The sequence below is a fragment of the Lepeophtheirus salmonis genome, chromosome 1 (genome assembly GCF_016086655.4).
Source record: "Lepeophtheirus salmonis chromosome 1, UVic_Lsal_1.4, whole genome shotgun sequence".
Classification (NCBI taxonomy): Eukaryota; Metazoa; Arthropoda; class Copepoda; order Siphonostomatoida; family Caligidae; genus Lepeophtheirus; species Lepeophtheirus salmonis.
Window position 1 is genome coordinate 37,045,464 of NC_052131.2, and position 8,713 is coordinate 37,054,176.

Here is an 8,713-nt window from a genome sequence, read left to right on the forward strand (position 1 = left end):
TCGTGCGAGTCACAATCCAATAAAGGAGGCCAGGCTGACAGGAATGCCTCGTCAGATCCTCTACAATGTTAAGAAAAGGCTAGAACACAACGAGCCCACAGAAAGGAAAGAGGGCTTCGGAGAAAAGTTTATTATTATTTTACATTTTTACTACTTGAAAGGGAACGCATCAAAAGTGACCAACCAAAATTTGCCATGTACGAGTATTCGTGGTTCTTATGGTTCGTGTTGCACAACAGTGGTCCGAGTGATTTTCTCCCCAGCTTAGTTATGTCCTCTACTCTGAATAATTCTACCGTTTGAAGCTAGTGATTGAACAAAAACGGTCAGCGCCTTGGTGAATAGGAGACAACAAGAAATCATAACTACGTGACTACCACATATCCTTCCCATGAACAATGCACTTCTGGGTACAAATTTGGCCTAAATAGAGGAATGTGAAAATTGATTGTACGAGTTTTTTGCCAATAGGGAGAAGGGCTTCTACGAGAAGGACATTATGAAGTTGGATTCTTTTTTGCAACAAGTTATCGAAGAGAACGGGCATACTTATATTAAATCAGATAATTGTAACACTTCTTATAAATCATTGAAATAGATCGAAAAAGATGAAATTCCTTTTTCTACTACCTAATATATACGAATAAATATATATATCTATGCTGTGTACAAGTTGCGATTTTGTAGAAGTTGTAACTTGTATTAGCAAATTGTACAAGTTGCTACCAAAAAATGAGATGAATCATTTTAAATGAAGGATTTGCAGTGCTTGGAATGAGGACAAAACACAAAAATTGAATCATGGATGATGGATATATTAATAATGTAGTTTTTGACTCATTTAATACAAATGACTAAAATGTATGTATTTTGTGGCGCGTTATAAATTTCAAATGCCCACAGTTATTTTACTCACTCATGAAATGATGGTATCAATTTATAGTTAGTAATTAGGATGGCCAATGTTCTAATCAAATAATTTATTTTAAGACCAGGAAATTGCAACATGTACAGACATTGCAAATTGTACACAATATATAAATATTTCTTCCTACATGGCGTTTTTATGTATTTCACTACTTAACAAAGTGTCAACTGCTTTTAGCCGTGAAACATGGAAATGACTTTTTCAACCCAAAATTTCTGGTTTTGTGTTATAAAAATTTGTAAACCTTTGTCTCAATATTGAAATGTACATACTATAGAACGGAATACAATGTTTTTATGAATATATTTAAAAAAAATCCCAAATCAATTAATAAAATCTACTTACATTCTATTCGTGCTTAATTGAATTAGAATTGTAATGTAAGTTGATTGTTTTAGCTTCTCAGATAAAGGCCTATTATGTAGGTTTTTTATGTTATTGAATTTATATATATAATAATTGCAATGAGTTTATGAAAATATAAATTACTTGAATGCATAAATAAGTATTGGAGTTTGAAAAATATACCCACATAATATTTAGTTTCCAGATCTCTCCCAACAATGTACAGCCTGGTCCAGATAAATTGGTAAAATCTTTAAAGGCTTATAAAGAAAGAACTAGATGGGGTAGGACCTTATATTTATATCATTTAAAAGCTACATTTAAATACTATAATTATATCTACCTCTCTTGATAACCTCAACCACACGGTCCTGGAAGCTTGGGAAGGCCCGAGAGACCTTATGCGAATCTAGATTTGCCCTTATACGATAATGGACTTTTTCAGGGCCCCAAGGACGAATGATACTTAGAACATACCTCATACACGACCCTTCTCCAGAGATAGAAATCTCAGGGGCTCAGGTCCGAGCTATTTGCAGGCCAAAGACCAAAATATCAAGAATCCTCCTATTTACTTCATCCAACTGATGATTTTGTTGACTCTGATAACCCTCGTGGCCTTGTTGTCCTCAGTGAGGAGATGTTTAACAGCCTTGACCCAAGAGAGATATCCCATGTTCACACTGATGGCTCTTTCTATTGTCGTCTTGCTCATGCTCCTGGTCTTTGCTAGCTTGGCAATGGGGATGGTCGGATTAACATGGATGGCGCTCTGCAACGAAGCCGATGGATGGTTTTTGTCAGCTATCACATTGTGATGTTTCCTTTGTGTCTTCCACTCAGCGTTAAATTCATCACAAATCCGGTAAACTGTACTTTTCGAGTACAAGAGACGCCTTGTAATTATATGCGGAGTGAATCCCACACGACATAATTCGTATTTAACGTATATTCCTCTGGTCTATTCTATTTCTAACTGTGGATTTTTTTTTTCAATTTCTTTCGTTTACTAAGAACACACGTTGCAATTCGGAACTAAAGGAATTTTTATTACAAAACCTATAGAAGACGAGAAATTGCTCCCAATTTATCTGGACCACCCTGTACATTTGTTCATTAGAATGTTTGTTAATGTCAGCAAACTATCGATTCAAATGTGCAATATAGAGAATATTTGTAAACATAGTCGACATAAAAACACATTAGAGACTCCACACAACATATCAAAGTACTATTCAAATATCGTGTTACAACTTCTATAAAAGAAATCACTTTTCATGGTAAATTAATAGATCGATCCTTACTAAAAATGAGCTATTTCAATCCCTCGAATGAATTTTTCCGAATACAACCATTTCTTTTGATTGAAAATACCTAATGCAATATTAATAATAACTCATTTTACAATGAATAAAAAACTCAATATTTCTTTGATCTAGGGGAAACCGATGACACTTTGTAGAAGATGTATCCTTTGCTTAATTTGATCAAAGTTTGTTTGACTTAGACTCTGCAAGATTTAGCACAACCTAAGTATGTTTCTTTTTCAACACATTTAAACCTTATATAAATTAATTAAAAGGCTTCATGACGCAAAAACGACATCTTAAACAAAAAACAAACAAGTTTTGTTTTTATGACGTCCCTCTAAGTATAAAAATGTCGTGCAACAGCTAAAATGTAATGCATGTGGGACCTCCTCCGCCCTCCAGAGACCTTTGGCATCTCAATCGGGACTGTCAACACCATAAAGAAAGTCTTTACAACCTAATACATCCAAGAAGAACAAAAACTTCTGCAGCTACAAGATGGCTGACTTTGGACCTGTCTCCGTGTGACCCTCCTCCAGCGCTGCCCTCCACCCCATGGATTTAATTGTTTTGGCAGTCTTGAAGAAAAATTCCTAACACACCTTTAATACCTTTGGATTTTTTTCCCAGGTGTCATAATAGTGGAGTATGCCATAGACACGGCCTTTAACGTTAAGAGCTGTCAATCTGTTCACCGGTGTGTCAAGGCTGCTATTGCTTGTGGAAGAGGACATTTTGAATAAAAATATAGCTTAATATTGTATTTAAACATATCACAAATTGGTTTATATTTTTTTTCCTTTGGTTTTGCAAGATTTGGATCCTCACTTTCTAGTCTTTCTACAAACTGTATTTGAATTTGATCCTTTAAACATTGCAACTGACTCATTTGAACTGAGCATTACACTACCTAAAATCTATCCTAAATAAATGGGGTTTGAGCTTTAATAGAATTATATCAACTGATAGTAGGATAATTATTTTATAGCTCAAATGAAATAAGTTACGGTAAAAAACCCGATGAAAAACTGACGACACTACCGGGTGTTCCATCAAATTCCGAGCACTTACTAATTCAATAATTAATGAAGGTTTAGTAATTGGAATTAATTTATATTTCGATATATTAAAGCATAAACCATTAGTTATTAAACAAACCTGAGCTCTTTAGCTAACGTAAATGTCCAGAAAATGACATTAGAATCTGATCGACGAATTTACATTCGTGCACTCCAAGCAGTTGGGCGTCTCCAAGACTACCGTTTACGCCGTTAGCGAGTCCCAAACGTTGGAGATGAAGAATGTATTTATCAAAATGGTCAAACTGGATCCGGAGGAGTTAAAGAAAACCACCCAAGACAACCCCTCAAGCCCATGAGTGCAAGAGATCTAGGGGTTTCACACCAGAATGTCCAGAAAGATATAAAAAAAGTGAGTGGATAGACCCTTGTGATGGTAAAGGGGTTACTTTTGACACCAGCAATTAGATAAAGCCATTTCCTCCGTTGTAAGACTGTTTTGAATGATCTCTTTATTGACAATTCTCCCCCAGACAACATTGGGACGCTGCCCTGTCAGTGGTCTACATCTGCAGAGGGTGCCAGGCCTGGAACATCCGCCTGGAAGCTATTATTGCCCCCAAGAGCGGCTAGATGAATTATAAAGAGAGCTCAGATACACATCTATTTATAGTGTTAATTTTGTTGAAGTTCTATTGTTAATTAATAAATTATATCTTGTAGAAGTATTCAAATTTTAATGAATCACTCTGTATTGGAAAAATATCATCCTCATTAAAATTAGTTTTGCTCCTCAAAATAATTTTGTATCCAATATATCGAAGAAAAAATATTGATTTTTTGTTACACTATTTTACTTATTAAATATATAATTGTAATGTAAATTTTGTTGCTCTAAAAAAAGGGGTTTTACGACGGGGCGTGTTGTAGCTATTCCCGATTTACTCTACCTTGAATTTCGTTGAAATGAAATGTCAAGTATATGGATATACTTTATCCATTAGTAACGTCATATTCTGAAACGAATTGACGTCTTATGATGTGGTGAAAATAGTTTATTGAAGAAAAAAACAAAAAACATATTATATATTGAAGATGAAAACACAAAGAATTTTTGGATTTCTAAAATTAAACAACATACTCATAAAAACATTCTCAAATTTCACAAAATAACTAGGTACATTACATATTTGCAATTATTTACTTCTTTTATATGTATTATGAATGTTTCAACTATATTGAATAAGAATAAACGAGATCCCAGGTAAATAAACCATTTTTAAACTTCTTTTGTACTTAAATACATAGTAATATATGTAATATGTAACAAACGGGTCTATTAAAAAAAATACCGATATGTAATAGATTTCTATATTTGTCTTATCTTTCTTTGTGTATTAAGGTACGTATTTCTATTTATGGGAAACACATTGTATCCAGATTTAAACAGAATATGCAGGGTTGATTTTATCTAGTGGTACACATTTTATCATTTTCAATTTTTCAAGAGTAAAATTTAAATGAAAGGTTCTGTGTATTACATATGTTTAAAAAAAATACAACTTGGTACAACTTTTATTCAATATGTGAGCCCTCAGTTTTAATAATGACCTCAAAAGGAGGCCTAAATCCCTTGCAGTCCTTGATTAGTTAGTCAAACTTGAGCTTAGTCGACTCCTTCTATATGTAAGCCTCTAAAGACTGGACACTTCTTTGAGAAATAACACACTCTCTCTTCTTCGGATGCACTTAGATAGAGTAGTCTAAAGGAATCACGTCTGGAGGGGAGGGTGGCCACCACATGTAGATGTCCCAAAAGTTAGAGAAGTTGTCTCTCAGGAAGGCTTATTTCTTAGCGTCGCGATGACATGGAGTTCCGTCTGGAAGGAAAACAAAGTTGTTCCGTACTTTTCTTGGGACTAACGGAGTACTTTCTTATCCAAAAGTTCGATATAATTATCTGCAGTTAGCCGTCTCTTCTTTCAGGCCACAACTCCAAGACCATAGTGGTGGTGAATAAGTCCCTGTCAAGATAAATAGTGGTACAGCTACACCCGACCTCCTTTGATATGACCATGGGGGACTTGCAGCGTGAGAGACACTTCTAAATCCCACTCCCTTGTCTGCTCCATTTTATTCATTCTCGTTTTTTGTTTTTAATTGAGTCGAAACTATACCTAAGGAATCTTGAGTCACGGAATATATCTTTCACAGTTTGAAGATAATCGTCGAATAAATTTCCGATCTATTAAAATTTAAATCAACCCCCTATGTATATTTTATACATTTATCTTTGTAGATAGCAGCATATTTATGAATGAGCCATAGAAACTCTTCCTTGTCTCAGTCATGATTCCAAGGAGTGCCATAATAAAACATGTTGAAGGCATTGGATGTCAATTCTTTCTCAATCATTACTTAAAGAAGTTGAAAGTATTATTAAAATCTCTTTATTCGGAATGAGATTCGACTTTCTTGATTACCTCAGCCACATGGCCCAGAAGATTTGGAAGGTCCGGGTGACCTTCTTCATACTTACCAATGCACGGGTAATTGACTTCTTCAGAGCCTCCACAGACGAATGATATTTGGCACAGGCTTCGTGCCGGGTAGGAAAAAAAAATTAAAAGTGTCAAGTCATGGAGGTTGCATAGTTAGTAATAGAGTAATATTCAAGACTTCTAGAGGACGGCATAGTTTAAAAAGGGATACAAAGTTCTTGTTAAGTTATACAATAAGTTAGGATCACACTAAGTGGATGAATCGCCTCGCCAACGACTTTTCTGTGGCTCCTCGGACCATCAAAAGGGCTTTAAAGCACAACTTGGTATTAGTTCCTTTCAAAAGGACCCCACGCCACATTCTCATATAGGGTATGACACCCAGGAGGTTCAAGAGGTGCAAGATAATCCTCACAAGGATAAAGGCAAATGAGTCAATTGTGAAAATTTTCACAGTTGATCAATTTCACAACCACCTTCTTGTGGAAACAAAAGAAGAGTTTACCAATCAATTATCCAGCCCATACAAATAGTCCTCGATGTTGTGGCCTCTCATTGAAAGAAGATGCCCCGTTCTTTTTCAAGGGTGGGCAGAAAATCGGACAGGAGGCTTACTATAAGGTGCTTAGGTACACCATCTTTGTCCATGGCTGAAGACAAACTATCCGGAGGGTAACTGCATGTGGACATAGGACGGGTTCCTTTCTCACACGTCCAACAAGTGTCAAAAGTTCTGTGGAGATTACATGGCTCGATTCTGGTCCAAAGATATATGACCCCCTCCTCACCAGATTGGACTTTTCTATATGGAGAGGGAAACCCACAGGACCTGCCAACCATATGTGGACTCACTGAAGTCCTCCGTAGAGGCTGCATGGGACAAATTGTCAGAGGAGTTTGTCGTCGCCTCCTGCATGGCCTTCAGGCGACGTGTAAAGGTATTGATGGATAATGAAGATGATCATATTGAGTGAAATTTTGCCTATTATTGATGTATTTCTGAATCCATCCCTCGAGTCGACGTTTTGTTGCCTTAACCTGTATATCTCTACTTTATACAATACTAATCACGTGGTCTTTGTTTCGCCACTTGGTGTATGGCCTTTCTACTGACCATTGCTGAAGATGATAAAATGATATACCCACTCGTAAATTATAATCCATGAGCAACAGTAAAAGTAAGTACTATTTACATTTCCTTCTATAGATCCCTTGAATAATATTTATAATGCCTACGTCGATTTCACCAATCATAACGGGTTCCAGCTTATTTATATATAATTTTTTGCTTGATAAATCCTCTTTGAATTTTGGTGTGATGAAGTATGTAAAAAGTATTCAACGAGAACAAAATTTCAATCATTTCCTTGTAATATTTTTTTAGTAGTGTTAGATTCGGCTTATAACTGTCAAGCTCGAGTTTTTGAGCATTGACTTAAGTTAAGTTTGCGTAAAGGGACCAAGCAAATAAATTGATAAAATTGCACACAAAAAGTTCAACAATTATTAAGTGAGTTTATTATTTCGAAAATTCCTTTCAGTCTAGGGATTTAATCGATTGTATTTTGATCCATTCTTATAAAATGCCACAATGATGAAGCGTAACTTATTAAGTTTTGATGACCTTTATAACTTTAATTACATAAAACTAAAGTATATAACTATTTGAAAATTAGATATGCTTTTAATTTGACAATTGCTAAGACCTGTGGTCATTCTTAATTAAATATTTACAGGGTATTCATTTGAAATCTGAATAGTTACTAATTCAAATTAATTCATATTTCGTTGTATTAAAGCATAAACATTTAACTATAAACCAAGCCAAACCTGAGCTCTCGACATTGCATACAAGTCCAGAAAGTGATGAACGTGATCGATGAATTTTCATTCGAGCACTCCAAGCAATTTGGCATCTCCAGGATCACCATCTACGCCGTCAGATTCTGAAACGTTGGAGAGGAAGAAGGACTCTATAGAAAAGGCTAAACTGAACCCGGAGGAGTTAAAGAAAACAGCCCAGGCCAATCCCAGTCAAGTACAAGTTGACCAATGCAAGATACCTCGGGATTTAACACCAGACTATCTAAAGAACTACAAAAAGATGGGTGGAAAGAGTTTTGTGAGGTTGGAGAGGCCAATATTGAGAGCAGCAATGAAATAAACCCATCGCCTCTGCTGCAAGATTTTTTAATGAGTCCTTTTGAGCTCTTTTTAAACACTTTTTGCCCCTTTTGGGTACATGTCAAGAAAAAGCTTGGAATTTGTCCTCCAAACACAGAAGCCCTCAAAGCCACTGTCACCCAATACTGGGACGTCATGACAGAGGTATACATTGATATCTTGGCTTAAATAGGCCAAAAGGGTTAAAAATAATTTCAAAAACTGAATCGAAAGATTCTTAAAATGGAAAAGATGTTTTTCTCCCTACTGGTATCAAAATTGGCCTCCCCAACCTCAGTAGGCTCTTTCAACCCACTTTTTTGATATCGCTCTGGACAGCCTGGTGCGAAATCCTGAGATCTTTTGCTTGGACTCTCATGGACTTGAGAGGATTAGCCTGGGCTGTTTTCTTTCACTCCTCCGGCTCCCGTTTGGCTATTTTGATAG